The following is an 18823-nucleotide window of genomic DNA, read 5'->3' on the forward strand; positions in this document are numbered from 1 at the left end:
ATGACATGACAAAATGCAAAACGAAAGACAAAACCCGACCACGGAGAAAATATCATAACACATAGCCGAAAATGGCAAGAGTCGGAGTTACAAATATGGCAAGTCACATGCGGGGTGTTACAACACTCCACCACCACGAGAGGATCTCGTCCCAAGATCTAGGACTGAAAGAACTCCGGATATTCGGAACGGAGATGGTCCTCACGTTCCCAGGTGACCACTTCACTTTTAGGAATTTGATTGACTTGTTGCGAGTCTTGCGCTCAGTTTCTTCAAGAATAGCAACGGGGTGCTCATGATAAGACAAATCTTATTGGAGGCAATCTCTTCGAAGTTGATAGTGCGCTCAGGCATCTTGAAGCACTTGCGGAGCTGTGACACGTGGAACACATCGTGCACGTTCGCGAAGTTGGAAGGAAGCTCAAGTTGATAGGCAAGGTTGCCTCTTTTGCCAATGATCTTGAAAGGACCCACGTATCTAGGGGCAAGCTTCCCTTTGATACCGAAGCGACGAGTGCCTTTCATTGGAGAGACGCGGAGGTAGACATGGTCTCCGATCTCGAAAGCCACATCACGGTGCTTACTATCATAGTAACTCTTCTGGCGCGATTGCGCGGCTTTGAGATTATCGCGGATGACTTTACACATTTCTTCAGCTTCAGTGATTAAGTCATTGCCAAGAAGTTGGCGTTCACCAGTCTCTGACCAAATGAGAGGAGTACGACACTTTCTGCCATAGAGAATCTCGAATGGGGCCTTGCCCGAACTTGCTTGGAAGCTGTTGTTGTAGGAGAATTCAGCATATGAAAGACAATCTTCCCATTTCATGCCAAAGGAAATGACACAAGCCCTGAGCATATCTTCAAGAATTTGATTGACTCGCTCGACTTGGCCACTAGTTTGAGGATGGAAAGCTGTGCTGAAGCGAATGTTTGTGCCCATGGCCTTCTGGAAAAGAGTCCCAGAACATAGAGGTGAAGATGCTTCCATGATCTGAAGAAATCAATTGTGAAATGCCGTGCAAGGAGACAATTCTGGAGGTGTATAGCTCTGCCAACTGAGCTGCTGTGATGGATTCTTTGATTGGAAGGAAATGAGCCACTTTAGAAAGCTTGTCAATGACAACGAAGATAGCATCATTTCCGCGCTTGGACTCTGGAAAACCAGTCACGAAGTCCATTTCGATATGATCAAACTTCCATTCCGGGATAGCAAGAGGTTGGAGGAGACCAGCTGGTCGTTGGTGTTCTGCTTTCACTCTTCGGTAGACATCACATTCATTCACGAATTGAGCAATTTCTCGCTTCATTCGAGTCCACCAATACGACTGCTTGAGGTCATGATACATCTTCGTACTTCCAGGATGAATGGAAAGGAGAGAATTGTGCGCCTCGTTCATTATGAATTTCCTCAGATCACCATTAGGAACCACAATCCGGTCCTCGAAGAATAAAGTGTCTCTGTCATCAATGCGATAGCACTTGTATTTGGAAAGACCCTTGTCGATACCACGTTTCACCTTCTTCACCATGGCATCAAGGAGTTGTGCCTCGCGAATTTGATCTTCCAAAGTAGGAGAGACTATGAGGTTGGCAATAAAGCCTTGAGGAACAACTTGGAGATTCAGCTTGCGGAAAGCTTCACAAAGATCCGGTTGGAAAGGCTTGAGGAACGGAGGAGATAGGAGCGCCGGATTGCAAAACGGACAACGGGGAAAATGCTCGGATGCAAGAGACGAACACGTATGCAAATCCAATGCACATGATGACATGATATGAAAATGCATGACATGACAAAATGCAAAACGAAAGACAAAACCCGACCACGGAGGAAATATCATAACACATAGCCGAAAATGGCAAGAGTCGGAGTTACAAATATGGCAAGTCACATGCGGGGTGTTACACCCCAACTCAGCTGGAAGGGTCGCTGAGTGGAACATCGAGCTGCAAGCATTCCAGTTGGAGTTCAGCACTACCAGGGTCATCAAGGGGGCCGCGCTCGCTGATTTTGTGGTAGAATGGACAGATGCCCCGACACTTGAGGAAGGCGAAGACCGGTCCACCTCACCAGGGAGCGAGGCTCCAAATGGCTGGGTCATGTATTTCGATGGCGCCTTCACGCACCAGGGCGCGGGAGCTGGAGCAGTGCTCATCTCGCCCACTCAGGACAAGCTCTACTACGACGTGCAACTCTGCTTTCAGCATGGCGAGAAGGTCTCCAACAATATCACAGAATACGAAGGCCTCATAGCTGGCCTGAAGGCTGCGGCAGCTCTAGGGGTGAAGCGCCTTACCGTCAGAGGTGACTCGCAACTCCTCGTCAACTTCTCCAACAAGGTATACGAGCCAAAGGACGAGCACATGGAGGCATACCTCGCGGAGGTGCGCAAGAAGGAAAAGCAGTTCTCGGGCCTGGAGCTGCAGCACGTGCCCCGGGGCACCAACAGGGAAGCTGACGACATCGCCAGGAGAGCATCCAACCGGCAACCGCAAGAGCCCGGTGTCTTTGAGGAGCAGCTCTTCAAGCCATCAGCTACACCACCTCTTTCAAGCACGACTCAGCCTCGGGAGGAGCTCCCCCAGCCTCCAGCAACAGGAGCCCCAGCCTGTGGCCCGACCTCAAGAGCTTGGCTGCTCTTGGCACTCGAGCCCCAAGAGGAATGCTGGATCAAGGAATTCAAGGAGTACCTGATGCAAGGGACGCTGCCGGAAAAGGAAGAGGACGCAGAGCGCGTGGCCCGGCAGGCCACGGCATACTGTATCCAAGATGGCGAGTTGTACAGGAAATGGCCGAATGATGTCACGCTGCGCTGCATCTCCAGTGATCAAGGAAGGGAGTTGCTGGTTGACATACACGGTGGGGACTGTGCGCACCATTCGTCGACACGGACCCTCGTCGGCAAGGTGTTCTGCAGTGGATTCTACTGGCCTACGGCACTCAACGACGTGGCCGAGCTGGTGAAGTCCTGCGAAGCTTGCCAATTCCACGCCAAGCAAATTCACCGGCCAGCTCAGGGCCTCCAGACCATCCTGCTCACATGGCCATTCACGGTCTGGGGGCTGGACATCTTAGGCCCGTTCCCACGGGAACCAGGGGGCTACCGCTATCTCTACGTCGCCATCGACAAGCTCACCAAGTGGGCGGAAGTGGAAGCCGTCCGAACCATCCCGGCCGGCTCCGCTGTCAAGTTCATCAAGGGCCTCGTGAGCCGCTTCGGGGTCCCCCACCGCATCATCACAGATAACGGCTCGCAGTTTACTAGTAACCTCTTCAAAACCTATTATGCTAACCTTGGAACGCAGATCTGCTATGCTTCGGTAGCGCACCCTAGGAGCAATGGCTAGGTCGAACGCGCCAATGCGGAGGTTCTGAGGGGCCTTAAGACCAGGACCTTCAAGAAGAAGTTGGATGCCTGCAGCAGGGGCTGGCACGATGAGCTCCAGTCCATGTTGTGGTCCTTCCGCACCACCGCCACCAAGCCGACGGGCGAGACTCCATTCTTCCTCGTCTATGGAGCTGAAGCAGTCCTTCCTCACGAGGTCAAGCATCGCTCCCCACGGGTCCTGGCATTCGACGAAACGCAGCAGGACGCCATGTGGGGGATGGATCTCGTGCTGGGGGAGGAACGTCGTCGCGAAGCTGCATTGAGGGCGGCAAGGTACCAACAAGCGTTGCGGTGATACAACTGCCGCAACATCCGCTCTAGGATGCTCGAGGTGGGCGGCCTCGTCATGAGGCGGGTCCTCTCCAGGGAAGGGCTGCACAAGCTCTCGCCCATGTGGGAGGGCTCGTTCAGGGTCGTCCATGTCTCCAGGCCTGGTGCAGCGCGCCTGGAGACGCAGGACGGGATGCCCATCCAGAACGCCTGGAACATCCATCACCTCCGGTAGTTCTACCCATGAAGCAAGGCCCAGAGCCTGTGAAGAAAGGCCTAGAGCCTGTAAAGAAGGCCCGGTGCCTGTGAAGAATCGCCGCCCATGACACTCTCACGTAATAATGAGTTTGGGCTGTACACGCCCCGGAGTCTCAGGAGCGCCCGCCTCACGCCCTGGGGCTCCCGCCCATGCCTAGTGGCAGCACTTAGCTCCGCGCTGGTGAGAAGACGTGAAGACTAGATTAGGTGCCGGACGCAGTTTTTCATTTGCTTTCTGCAGTTGGCTCGCTTTTCCTTAATCGAAGTTTTCTTTTGGTGTTCCTTGCTGATTTGATTCCCTCACCTCTTACCACATTTTCCGGCTCTGGTTTGCTCGTGTTCTCTCTCTCGCATACCTCGCGAGGGGGCTAGGCAGGTGCCCTCACGAGCATTTTTCTCCTCTCTGCCTTCTCGCGAGCCACCCTCGTTCGAGCCCAAAAAGCTGGCGCACCTCTCCTAGTCCGTGCCCCTCGGGTACCGTGATACAAAGCGCCAGGTCAAGGCTTGGGTGGACGGCAAATCTTCTAGCGCACCTCCTAACGAATTTTTGCAGTTCCTGAGAAAACACAGACCACCAGGTTAAGATGGACACGAGGAAACAAACGCCTCGTAAGGAAGAGGGCGTCCCGAATGCACCAGGTTACGTTATCTTTACGCAAAATAACAACACGACACGGGAACAACACGCACAATGCAATAACCAAGGAACCACAGTTTGATACATGCCCCTCTGGGCCCATACTGGTTTCATTTTTGATGCAGGAAAAAGAGCAAAATAAAGCGGCGTTGCAGCGATCCGCGGAGGCAGACCCCTAGCGACACCCCGAGCCTAGCCAGACCCTTCCTCGCGCTTCACGGAGGCGCGGCGACGAGATGACCCGCTGCCGCCTTCAAAGCGGGCGCGGCGGCACGGCGGCTGGTCGTAGCCACCACTGCTGGAGCTGTCGCCGGAGGAAGAGCCGCATAGCTGGATGAGACACGGTCGCCGCCGAGGGCAGGCTCGCCTTCATCCTCGGTGCGACCGTCACCAAGGCCGAGCACCTCCTCACCGTCGTTCGCCTCGGGGTAGCACCCGGCGCGGCGACCATCTTCCCCAAACACCCTCACATAGAGGGTCCATCCACCATCATACTTGAAGTGGAGGGTGCACCGCCTGCCCAGGCCGCGCGCGTGGGCGAACGTCTGCCAGCCGCGGGCCAGGGCTATGTTGCCCGCGACGGAAGTCTCAACCGCGACCCAAGAGGCCTTGCTGCAGTAACCATCCGCCTGCAACCAGAGTTCGCCTGGACCAGAGGCCGGCAGTTCGTCGATGAAGAAGCGCAGAAGCTGGAGCCCGTTGCCGGCCGGGTTCTCCGACCAGACGACGAACTCAGGCGACACCTCCGCTGAATGGAAGCACGGACGGGGAGGCCACGCCACCCTAGCATGCCTCCCCACAACAACTGGACCGCCATGGCCGGGACGACCCCCTCCGCGTGCCGCGGCGCCGCCATGACAGTGGGCCATGGCGGGGGTCGCGGCGTGCTTGCACGGACGGCCGCGTCCGCGCTTGGGCGCCGGGGAGCCGGGTCCCTCGCGAGGGGCCTTCCCCTTCTCGGCGGCAGAGAACTTCCTGCGTGGCGCCATTGGCAGCACTGCTAGCAATGAAGCAAGGAGGAAGAAGCGAGCGAGCAAGGAAGAGATGGGCGACGGGGGCTCCGCCCCCTCCCCATTTATAGCGGAAGAAGGCCAACCGACGCCCCCCACAATCACAGGTAATGATGGTTTTCCTTGCATGTCGCAGGGACTTGTCAAGTCGAGCAGTTGTCAAGGGAGCGTGGGGAAGCGGAGACGCCCGCGTCCAATTAACTGCCACGCGTCAACCAAGGCCGCAGGCTTTTAGTGCTCGCGGCGCTCCGTACTTGACCCTTGGCTTCGCCGCGAAGCCAAGCCCGAGCGCACCTTGGGCCCGGGGGCTACTGCCGGCGTTCTGGGAACGGGGGTCCCCAGACTTGCCTGCCTGCGGCCCACGGCGTGGCTAAGACAGGAGGCCGTATGGCCCATCTTCATCAACAAGGCATCCAAGACCCTCACGAGGGGCCAAGCCTCGCAAGACGGACGACGCAAGACCTCCTCAGGAGTGGCCTAGCCAGGCAGGCTCACGAGGAGCAGAGATATCAAGGCGGGGTAAACCTCACGAGGCTCTCGTGACGTGAGCCATGACGATCGAGACCAGGCGGGCGCCAGCGCGCGCAGCGTCCTTGTTTCCTCTTTGGTGCTAAGGAGGCCAGCGCAGGCGAGGAGTACCGAGGCATCAAGCAAAGGTTGCCATATCGGTGCAATGATATCAAGACTAGAAGGACGGCAGGACGGAGGTCATCGTGGAGCCCAAGACGGCGTCACCACCAGAGCCTTTCGCAGGCGAAGACCACTTTTGTCAGGATAGCTTGTACTAGCTGTCCTGCTTCAAATTCGCCTGCCGTTGTTGGCTCCCTTCCCGCTCAATATTTGGGAAGAGGACCAGGGCCTATATAAGTAGAGCTAGCTACCATAGTAGCGAGATAGAGTTCTCATCCGCCAGTTCACCTAGCACAAGGACACCTCAACCTCAGGAGGCTGTTCTTCCCCTTGTACTGTTCATCATCAGACCAAGAGGCAATCCACCACCACACACTGGAGTAGGGTATTACACCACAACAGTGGCCCGAACCAGTATAAATCTCGTGTCTTTCTGTGTTGCGAGTTCGTCGAGTTCGTCCGCGAGATCATAGCAAGCTAGGGCGTGGATCGGTAGGAGGGAAAGACTTCGCGCGCACCCCAGAGTTCGAACCTTAAGGGTTTTCCGGAGCCCCACATCCGGGTCAAGAGTTGATGTGGGGTTTCGGCAAACCCTTAAGCTTCGAACATTGGGGTGCGTGCGAAGTCTTTCCCTCCTACCGATCTATGCCCTAGCTCACTAAGATCTCGCGGACGAACTCGACGAACTCGCAACACAAAGAGACACGAGATTTATACTGGTTCGGGCCACGGTTGTGGTGTAATACCCTACTCCAGTGTGGTGGTGGTGGATTTCCTCTTGGGCTGGTGATGAACAGTACAGAGGGAAGAACAACCTCCTGAGGTTGAGGTGTTCTTGTGCTAGGTGAACTGGCGGATGAGAACTCTATCTCGCTACTGTGGTAGCTAACTCTACTTATATAGGCCCTGGTCCTCTTCCCAAATATTGAGCGGGAAGGGAGCCAACAACGGCGGGCGAATTTGAAGGGGGACAGCTAGTACAAGCTATCCTGACAAAAGTGGTCTTCGCCTGCGAAAGGCTCTGGTGGTGACGCCGTCTTGGGCTCCACGATGACCTCCGTCCTGCCGTCCTTCTAGTCTTGATCTCGTTGCACCGATATGGCAAACTTTGCTTGATGCCTCGGTACTCCTCGCCTGCGCTGGCCTCCTTAGCACCAAAGAGGAAACAAGGACGCTGCGCGCGCTGGCGCCCACCTGGCGCCCGCCTGGCGCCCGCCTGGTCTCGATCGTCATGGCTCACGTCACGAGAGCCTCGTGAGGTTTACCCCGCCTTGATATCTCTGCTCCTCGTGAGCCTGCCTGGCTAGGCCACTCCTGAGGAGGTCTTGCATCGTCCGTCTCGCGAGGCTTGGCCCCTCGTGAGGGTCTTGGATGCCTTGTTGATGAAGATGGGCTGTACGGCCTCCTGACTTAGCCACGCCGTGGGCTGCAGGCAGGCAAGTCTGGGGACCCCGTTCCCAGAACGCCGACAGTAGCCCCCGGGCCCAAGGTGCGCTCGGGCTTGGCTTCGCGGCGAAGCCAAGGGTCAAGTACGGAGCGCCGCGAGCACTGAAAGCCTGCGGCCTTGGTTGACGCGTGGCAGTTAATTGGACGCGGGCGTCTCCGCTTCCCCACGCTGCCTCGGCAACTGCTTGACCTGACAAAAGACTGGCGCAGGCAGCACTTGCCTTCATTGCTTCTTCCTCGCCTCGCTCCAAATCCCCTTTCTTGCTCCTCGCCGCCGCTACCTTCGGATTTGTTCCAATCTCATCCTGCATCTTCAATCCATGGCGCCGCGCAAGGTCAAGACTTCCTCAGGACCAGCTTGGTATGAGACGGCCCTCGAGGCGCCCGCCGTCACGGAGGAAAGCCTCGCCTCCGTGCGCCTGCTGACGGCGGGCGAGAGCAATGAGTGGGGGGAGGCCGGGATCCGGCGTGCCTCCGAGCAGCATTGCCGTCGGGTTGGTTCCTCCCTTCTCTGATTTCTTTTACGAAGTTCTCGACCACTACGGGCTGCAGGTGCTGCATCTCCATCCCAACTCTGTCCTCCTCTTGTCCATCTTCGCCTACTACTGTGAGGCGTACCTGGGTGTGATGCCGTCTGTGGCGCTCCTACGCAATTTCTTCTTCCTCCGTGTCAGCCAGACGCACATCTCCGGATGTGCTAACTTCGTCGCATGTGGCAAGGCCAACTCGATCTCGAGCACCGGGAAGAGGGCCGACAACATTCGATCCAAATGGGTCATGATGGACGCCAAGCGTGCCGATCCATGTCTGGCATTGCCAACGGCGGCGCCCTCTTCCAACGGGGGGTGGCCCAAGGCGGAGCTTGCCGATGAGCGGGCATCGCTAGTGTTGGGGCAGATGGTGACCGACCTGAAGCCGAGCAATGCGAGGGCGGCCAAGGTAACGGGGGCGATGCTCCTGAGGGAGTTCTCGATGCTGCGGGTTGCCCCACTCCAGGCGCGCGCGCGCCCCTTGTGGGAGCTTGAAGAGGAGGGGAGCAAGACCCGTCTGAGGCCTAGAGAAGTCGTTGGCCACCGACGAGGACGGCCCCGCCCGGCTGCTTACTCTCTTGGTGAAGGCGCTTGAGGAGGTCGTTGATGGCCTCGGTCCAATGGCGCAGGCAGAAGCTCGCGTCCTGTCTTCGGCTGCGCTGACTCGCGTCTTCAGCCACCTGCGCCTTCGCGACCCCAACGCTTGCCTTGACGAGCTGCTAGAGCTTGTAGCTGAAGATCAATGCGAGGCCGCCGCCACAGCCGTGCAAGGTCAGGTGGGGGCCTTGCTGAAGAAGTTCCGCGGCTTTGTCTCCGCTCCTCTGTCCGATGATGTCGCCGATCCTGCAGCTGGTGGTGAAGGTGAGAACATCATTACCCTCGGGGGAGCACCTTCCGCAGGCGACGGCGATGTCTAGAGGTAACCTGCGGCTATTCTTCCCGTTCCATTCCTGCAACATGTATCAGGCCTTGCGGAGGCGTTTAGACTTTTCATTTGCTATTGTGAGGACAATGCTTGTAATATTTGCTTCAAGATTTTGTGATTTCCTTCCTATTTGCTTTGTGTTCTCCATCGGCAGAGCCCGGCCCCACGCATACCTCAACCGCCGTTGGGCCGACCGGAGACCAGGACGGACCAAGGAGTGAGGGGCTACGTGACCAGTTAGGCTCCTGAGTCGCAATGCTCAGGAGTCCCCCTAAACGCGCAAACAGCCTATAGGGAGAGTTCGCGAGGATAGATTAATGTTCTGCGTCAGCAGAGCCCGGCCCCGCGCATACCTCAACCGCCATTGAGCCGACCAGAGACCAGGACGGACCAAGGAGTGAGGGGCTATGTTACCAGTTAGGCTCCTGAGTCGCGATGCTCTGGAGTCCCCCTTGACGTGCAAACAATTTCCATACCTGCCCTCCCCGAGGCCTTGGGAGGGGCGCGCGACGCCCAGGTCCTGGAGACCTGGTTGGATGGCGTGCGCTCAGGGCACGCCCCCGAGGGGAGGCGTCGCGGTGAGGCTGGACGCTGAGCTCTGGGCTCCCTGAGGTTGGTACGACCGTGGGGCCGCCCTCAGTTGTTTATCACCAGCGCGGAGCATAGTGCTTCCGCTTGTGCATGGGCATAGCCGCTCCTCGGCAGTGTCGACGGCCAGCGCGGAGCATGGTGCTTCCACTTGTGCGTGGGAAGGGGGCCCCCTCTGGGAGGAGCCCCGGGGCGTGTACAGCCCCGCCCTGACACGTGGCTTGCACGACAGGGATGCGAGGTGTATCTGGGCACTCGTGAGCCAGCGCGGGACTCACGAGGCCCTATCTCAAGGCGGGTTGCGCCTGGTCTTGAGTCTTGGTGACTGTGTGTTCCTGCAAGGCGGCTAGATGCATGCACTCTACATCCTCAGGTCCCGGCCCTCGAGCGAGCTCAGCCGCCACTGGTATGCCAGGTCGCGATGCCGTGGTCAAGGCAGGGGATGAGGGCTGGAGAGCCAGTAAGAGCTCCTGAGTCACGATGCTCAGGTGCCCCCCTTTTAACGCGCAAGCGAATTGCATAGGATGAACAGGCCCGTGGTGGGCGGCGATCGAGCAGGCGATAGCCGTGGGCAGGTTAAGCATGGAAAGCAGATCAACTTAGGTAGATGCAGGAAGATACATGCCACTGGGTCCGGCCCAAGCGGCTTGGGGATGATGCAGCCCGAAGGGCGCCCCCAACAAGGTAAGCTAAAGACATAAGCAAAAGGATACATGCCGCAGGGACGGACCCACGCGGCCTAGGAATAATGCAGCCCGAGGGGCGCTCCCTGCTAAACGAGCTTGGTAGATGTCAACTAGTTCTGTAGACGAAGCAGAGTTGGTGCAGCTAAAGACGTGCGTCGAAGGGAAGACTCCTCACGAGCCACCGGAGCCCTGAGCCTCGGGAGGCTCTGGGGGCTCGGGAGGTTCCTTGAAGACCGTCGACATTTCCTCCAGGATGGCGTGGTACCTGGCCTCCTGAGGTGCCAGGACATGCCGCATGTTGCGGCGATAGGCTGACGCCACGCTCGGCAAGCCGAAGGGCATGCGAACGTACCTGTGTGGTGGGCCCTCGCAGCGGCCCACACGCGAAGGCCTGAAGCGGTCCTGAGATGCGGCCATGTTGAGCCCGGGGACGTCGATGCATACACGTAGCCCAGCATCCTCGCCAGGATGGGGAGCTGCGCCTCGTGAGCGGCTGTCGCCACGCATGGCTCTTGCGTCTTGCAGTTCCTGAGTGGTCTTGGTGATGAACTCTTGAGTGGTGGGCACTCCTTGCCCTGTGCTCTCCTGAGGGACACATGCTGCGAAGCACGCCTCCAAGTGGTGCCCAAGCGCCTCCCTCGTGAGGTTGGCAAGGTCTGAGGCCCTCCAGAAGAGAGCCCCCGAGCCCTGCCCCAGGAGGGCGCTGGGCGCGCCTTCCTATGCGATGGAGCGAGGAGCCCCTGGGACGGACGCTGATCCTGACGAGGCTCCTGCCGCGACGCCATCCTCCTGAGGTCCTGCGCGGCGCAGCTTCTTCTTCTTGGGGATGGTCTCCAGAGGGCCCTCGCTTCTGCTGTCGGGGTCGCTGATTGCTGCAGCTTGGAAGGCACGCTCAAGGGAGCACACCGCATCTCTCTCTTCACATGGGACCGTGATGATTCCGCTGCTTCCCAGCATCTTGAGGACGTTGTAGCCGTGGTGGGTGACCGCCATGAACTTGGCCAGGGCCGGATACCCAAGGATGGCGTTGTACGGAAGGCGGATGTGCGCGACGTCGAAGTCGATGAGCTCGGTGCGGTAGGTCTTGCTCTCTTCGAAGGTGACAGGTAGGCGGACCTGCCCTATCGGCGTGGTGGAACCGTCGGTCACTCCTGAGAAGGGCTTGGTAGGCTAGAGGTGCTCATACGTCAGTTGGAGGTTATCGAACGTGTCGACAGACAGGATGTTGAGCCCGGCGCCGCCGTCGATGAGGGTCTTGGTAACCTGCACATTGCTGATGACTGGGGAGCACAACATCGGGAGGGCGCCGACGGTGGCCGCGCACTTGAGCTGATCTGCCGAGTTGAAAGTGATGGCGCATTGGGACCACTTGAGCGGGCGCGTGGCCTCGAGCTTGGGGAGCACCGCGTTCACCTCGCGGGCGAACTATTTGAAGATGCGCTGAGAGGCTGGGGCCTGGGCGCCGCCCAAGATGAAGGCGATTGCACGCGGCTCCTCATAGCCCCCAGCCCCCTCGTCCTGATGGTGGTCGTCGTTCCTTCTTGGCGGCGGCAGTGGGGGAGACCGGTGTTGCCTTGCGGGCGATCCTCACGAGGCTGATCCCTCCAGGCGCCCTCACGAGGATGGTCCTGCCAGCAGTCCTCACGAGGCCTGTCGCGCCAGTCCTGGCACGGGCCACAGTCGTCCCAGCGTCCTCCTCCACGGCCGTAGCCCCGGTCGCTGCACTCGAGGCGTCGACCGAAGCGTCCTTCTCATATGGCTCTGAGCTCTTGGCAGTCGCTGGTGTTGTGGGTGTTGAGGTTGTGGAAGGCGCAGAACGGTCTACTGTTCTTGGATGACTCGGGCTGATCTCTGCCCCGCTTGGTGTCGGGCTCCACTGCGAGCACAACTGCCTCCTTGCGCTTCACGTCCTTGGCCTTGGCTTTCTTCTCCTCTGCGCCCGCGGCTGGCAGCTCAAGGAGAGAGAGGCGCCCCTCCTCAGCTCTTACGCACTTGGTCGCCAGGTTGAACAGCTCCTGAGATGTGCAAAGCTCCTCGTGGATGGAGAGCTCTTCCTTCATCTTGATGTCGCGGACGCCGTCAGAGAACATGGAGATGATGGCCTCGTCCGTGACCTTGGGGATCTTGAGGCGAGTGTTGTTGAAGCGCTAAATGTACTTCCGGAGGGTCTCTCCCGGTTGTTGCTTGACGCGGTGCAGGTCACCCGCGGCCGGCCGGCGGTCGCGAGTGCCCTGGAAGTTGGCGACGAAGCGGTCGCGCATCTCGTCCCAGGAGGAGATCGAGCCGTGCTGCAGGTTCAGCAGCCAGGAGCGGGCCCCATCCTTGAGAGCCATGGGAAACCAGTTCGCCATGACTTTCTCATCGCCGTTGGCCGCCTCGATGCTCAGCTCGTAGAGCTCCAGGAACTCCGCGGGGTCGGCGGTGCCGTTGTAGCGAGGAGGCAGAACTGGCTTGAACTTGCCTGGCCAGGCGACGCTGCACAGCTCGGGGGTGAAGGTGCGGCAGCCGGCCGTGGTTGTTGGGGCCCGCTTCGGAGGTGGAGCTTGGTCTTGATGAGGTCCGCGTGGCGCCGCCGCGGGCGGTGCGCAGTCTTGACGAGGTGGCGCAGGAAGCGCGGGTGCAGCTTCTCGTGGCCGGGGGATTTCTTGGCAGCTTCTTTCTTCGCGCGCGGGCACTGGGTGTGGCGGATCATGGCGTGGGGCCGCACGCGTTGGTGCCAAGGCACCTAATTGGGGCGGAGGTGGTGGAGGCGCGCCATGAGCCTCCTCGCCCGTGGCTGGTTGAGGGTGAGGCAGAGAAAGGGACGGCGCCGGGGAGCCCCCTGCGGCGCGGACGAGCTCGGCGACGCGGTCGAGCCACTCCTCGTAGAGGTCGTCGACTGGGCGGTAGCGCAGGAGTTCGTTCGCCGCAAGGAGCGCGGCCCGCGCCTCCATGGGAGCGCGGCATGCATGAGACAAAGAACCGGCCGGGGTCAGCGATGGAGTGGCGGTGCGGCCGTCCTGCCGCACCGAAGGATGCAGCGAGGACGCCTGCTGCTCGTTCCCCGCCGGGCCGGTGGCAGCGTTGGCAGCGGGAGACGGAGAACGACGAGGTGGCCCGCTGACGGGAGGCGTCTGAGCGATGCGGGCGGTGAGGGCAGCCAGATGCTCAGCTCGAGCATGGCGAGCGTCCGACATGGAGACGACAGAGCGACGGAGCGACGATCTGATGGAAGGGAAGCTACAGCGCACCCCTACCTGGCGCGCCAAATGTCGGATGTGGGAATCCGGAAAACCCTTAAGGTTCGAACACTGGGGTGCGCGCGAAGTCTTTCCCTCCTACCGATCTACGCCCTAGCTCACTAAGATCTCGCGCACGAACTCGACGAACTCACAACACAAAGAGACACGAGATTTATACTGGTTCGGGCCACCGTTGTGGTGTAATACCCTACTCTAGTGTGGTGGTGGTGGATTGCCTCTTGGGCTGGTGATGAATAGTACAGAGGGAAGAATAACCTCCTGAGGTTGAGGTGTTCTTGTGCTTGTGGACTTGTGCGTGTCTCTCGATCCTCGATCTCTAGTATGGTGGCTAGACCTATTTATAGGGGCCCTGGTCCTCTTCCCAAATATTGAGCGGGAAGGGAGCCAACAACGGCGGGAAAATTTGAAGGGGGACAGCTAGTACAAGCTATCCTGACAAAAGTGGTCTTCGCCTGCGAAAGGCTCTGTGGTGACGCCGTCTTGGGCTCCACGATGACCTCCGTCTTGCCGTCCTGCTGGTCTTGGTCTCGTTGCACCGACATAGCAACCTTTCCCTGATGCCTCGGTACTCTTCCCCTGTGTTGGCCTCCTTAGCGCCAAAGAGGAAACAAGGACGCTGCGCACGCTGGCGCCCGCCTGGTGCCGATCGTCATGGCTCACGTCACGAGAGCCTCGTGAGGTTTACCCGGCCTTGATATCTCCGCTCCTCGTGAGCCTGTCTGGCTAGGCGACTGTTGAGGAGGTCTTGCGTCATCCGCCTCGCGAGGCTTGGCCCCTCGCGAGGGTCTTGGATGCCTTGTTGCTGAAGATGGGTCGTACGGCCTGCTAACTTAGCCACGCCGTGGGCCGCAGGCAGGCATGTCTGGGGACCCCCGTTCCCAGAACGCCTACAAGGTCTATGCGTAGATGATATGCACGAGTAGAACACGAAGAGCTGTGGGCGATAATAGTCATTCTGCTTACCACCAACATCTTATTTTGATTCGGCGGTATTGTTGGATGAAGCGGCCCAGACCAACCTTACATGACCACGTTCATGAGACCGGTTCCACCAACAGCCATGCAACTTGTTTTGCATAAAGCTGGCTGGCGGGTGTATGTTTCTCCAAATTTAGTTGAATCGAATTTGACTACGGCCAGTTGAGGGAGTCCTGGACTAAGGGGTCCTCGGGCGTCCGGCCCGTTATCTATGGGCCGGACTGATGGGCTGTGAAGACGTGAAGGCCGAAGACTATACCCGTGTCCAGATTGGACTCTCCTTGGCATGGAAGGCAAGCTTGGCGATCAACTGTGAAGATTCCTTCTTATGTAACCGACTCTTTGTAAACCCTAGATTCCCCGGGTGTCTATATAAACCGGAGGGGTTAGTCCCGAAGGCAGATATTCATTACCATAGCCATACAGACTAGACTTCTAGGGTTTAGCCATTACGATCTAGTGGTAGATAAACACTTGTAATACTCATATTCATCAAGATCAATCAAGCAGGAAGTAGGGTATTACCTCCATAGAGAGGGCCCGAACCTGGGTAAACATCGTGTCCCCCGTCTCCTGTTACCATCGATCCTAGACGCATAGTTCGGGACCCCCTACCCGAGATCCGCCGGTTTTGACACTGACATTGGTGCTTTCATTGAGAGTTCCACTGTGCCATCGACAAAAGGTTTGATGGCCCCTTCAATCATCGATAGCGACGCTGTCCAAGGAGAAACCTTCCTCCCCGGACAGATATTTGTGTTCGGCGGCTTCGTACTGCGGGCCAACTCGCTTGGCCATCTGGAGCAGATCAATAGCTACGCCCCTGGCCACTTGGTCAGATTTGGGAGCTTGAACTACATCGCGGATATCCGTGGAGACTTGATCTTCAATGGATTTGAGACCACAGTGATCGCTCCCCCTCGCCCCGATGAACATGACTTAAATCTGTCATCGGATCACATCCAGGAGATGGTTCCTGTTGCTGCAACGGCCTTAGAACCGAAGCAGATCATGCTATCCGAGGCCACAGAGTCCACGGTGTTGGATCCGCACACGGATTCGGCACCAGGCAATATCAGCGTCAACGGAATTCTGGACTCGTCTCCGGCTATAAGTTCCGAACTTCGTACACCCCCGGACATCGAGTTGGATCGGTTGTCAATCCTCGAGTTCAGCACCGCAGATATCTTCCAACACTCGCCCTTCGGTGATGTGCTAAACTCATTGAAAAACCTGTCCCTGATGAGGGACTCACGGCCGAGCTATGTCCGGTTCGAGCTAGAGGCTGATAATGGAGAGTTTCGCTTCCCACCCGCCACCCACTTCATAGCCACTGTCGAGGACTTATCCGACACGCCTGCTTATGGCTCCGAAGACATTGACGGTATAGACGACGATGACTACAAGGAGCAAGGCCAAGACCCGCCAGTCATCAGGCGTGGGACGGCCACCCCTTCATACGATGTGTACATGGTCGATACACTTAAAAAAGCTCACGGCGATGACAAGGGAGATCCAGTTGAGAATAAAACTCCTGAAACACAGTCTAGTTCCGGCGTCTCAAACACCGCTCCAAGTCACGCTGCAACAACGACGACACCGGAAAAAATAGTACTCCGGACGATGCCGAACACACTGAAGACCCTATTGGAGCAAGGTCCGAACAAGATGAACAGGAAAACAGGCAAGACAACCCCGATGAACAAGCCCTGCCTAGCGACAATTCGGAGGACGACAATTACCTTCCGCTCTCCGAAGATGAGGTAAGCCTCGGCGACGAAGATTTCATCGTATCCGAAGAGCCCCTCGAGTAGGAGCGCTTCAAGCACAGGCTCATAGCTACAGCAAGGAGCCTGAAAAAGAAGCAGCTGCAGCTTCAAGCTGACCAAGACCTACTCAACGATAGATGGACCCAAGTCCTGGTCGCCAAAGAATACGGCCTTAGTGGCCTGGCCAAAAGCTACCCAAAGCATAGATCGCTACGTCAGTTTGACGACGAGGCGTTGGAGCCTGTACCACCATCACACAATGCGGCAGGTCACCGACAACTTTGTCCGGATAAAGAGGCAACTCAAGCCGAACACCAGACCGCCCACCTCGCCGTAAAGACAGGAATAACGCAGCTTGCGATTGTCCAGAGGACCCGCAGCGGGACTTGAACAATAGAGCAAGACACACAAGACCGATCTACGGATCGCGAAGGCATGCCTCGACACGCGACGATGGCCACCTATTCGGACGTGACAATCCTAGCCACGCCCGAGCCGAAAACCGCAAATGGACTCCTTCGGAGTTACGTCGCAGTGTGGCCCAACATAGAGGTGCCGCAAACCCGCTTTGCTTCACCGATGAAGTAATGGATCATGAATTCCCCGAAGGATTCAAACCCGTCAACATTGGATCATACAACGGAACAACCGATCCCACGGTATGGATAGAAGATTTTATCCTCCACATCCATATGGACCGTGGGGACGACCTCCACGCCATTAAATACCTCCCACTAAAGCTAAAAGGGCCAGCTCGGCACTTGTTAAACAGCCTGCCTGAAAATTCCATATGCAACTTGGAGGATTTGGAAGAGGCCTTCCTCGATAACTTCCGAGGAACATATATCCGGCCACCGGATGCCGATGACCTAAGTCACATAGTCCAGCAGCCCGGAGAGTCAGCCAGGAAGCTCTGGAGTCAGTTCTTAGTCAAAAAGAACCAAATCGTCGACTGTCCGGACGCGGAACCCCTTGTGGCTTTCAGACACAGCGTCTGGGACGAATGGCTTGCACGCCACCTCGGCCAAGAAGGACCTAAATCCATGATAGCTCTCACTGCTCTGATGACTTGCTTTTGCGCGGGAGAAGACAGCTGGCTCGCTCGTAGGAGCAATAGCGCCAGCGACTCGGGCACTTTCGAAATCCGAGACGGCAACGGCAAGCCACGACGAAGCAAATACAACAGTCGCAATGATAATGAAAGATCACGCGACACAACGGTCAACGTTGGATTTAGCAATCCCAAGCCCGGCCAACGGAAGAAGCCATTCAAGGCGAAGCGAGACGAACCATCCAACCTAGACAGGATACTGGACCGACCCTGCTTGATTCACGGCCACCCCAACAAACCAGCTAATCATACTAACAGAAACTGCTGGGTCTTTAAACAGGCCGGCAAGCTCAACGCCGAACACAAGGGGAGGAAGCCGCCAAGCGACAGGGATGACGGAGAGGTTCACCAACGGAATACCGGGGGTCAGAAGCAATTTCCACCCGAGGATCAACTACTCCCAGAGCGAAAATAGCAGTCCGGCTTCCACCGCCCACCTCGTACACCTGCAAAATTTGTGCCGGACATACATTATTGCGCACTCAAAATACCATGGGCATTGGCGGAAGCACACTACGGACAAGCCTGCGAGCATCCCCGTAACATTTTTTATCCATTTTCTTTTTATTTCTTCCTTCACTATCTCTTAGAAACAGGTGACGAATAGGACAAACATCTGAAACTGGCTCTATCGGAGTTCGGACCCGTACACTCACCTATGGGGCTATCTCCGTCAAGGATCCCCCCCCCGCCGAGGACTGGCGGCGCAAACGTGCGACAGGAGGTCCAAACTAACTTTTTGTAGACTACACTCTCTATTTCGAGCCTGTACTATGCATGTTCCTCCACCTCCGACCCCGAGCATGTCAAATAGCCGGGAGGATGGCTTTTATATATAATAAATAATCATTGGCACATCGCTCAGCTCCCAGTATCCGAATTAATCATCCATGTTGTTTCACCACTAAACACGGCTCTTATGGCTATTTCCTAGACATACATTGGCATAACCTGCCAGGGGCTCGGTATGGGAATAAATGAGTTGCCAGCAAAAGCCCGAACAGCTCTATAGCGTACTTCGGCGTCGCAAGTTTGGCCTTATATGCATCAGCTCTAAATCATTGTCTTGGGTCAATAGTTGGGTTTCCCGGCTCCTGTGCTTGCTACCCTACGTTCTGCTCTATCGGCTAGGGTAGTAAAGGGAGAACTACTGCGATTGTGCTTCCGGTTCATCTGGTTAAGTACCTCAATAGAGAAAGCCGAAAACTGACTGTCATGATGCGGCGAGAGCTGGTCAACCACTTGACGACTTATTGGAATCTTTAGTGATTCTCCATGTCACATGAGGGATCTTTTTCAGATCAAATATGTAAGGCACCATACGCCGCATACATACCAGGGGCTATCTCGTAGCC

The sequence above is a fragment of the Aegilops tauschii genome, chromosome 2 (genome assembly GCF_002575655.3).
Source record: "Aegilops tauschii subsp. strangulata cultivar AL8/78 chromosome 2, Aet v6.0, whole genome shotgun sequence".
NCBI classification, from domain to species: domain Eukaryota; kingdom Viridiplantae; phylum Streptophyta; class Magnoliopsida; order Poales; family Poaceae; genus Aegilops; species Aegilops tauschii.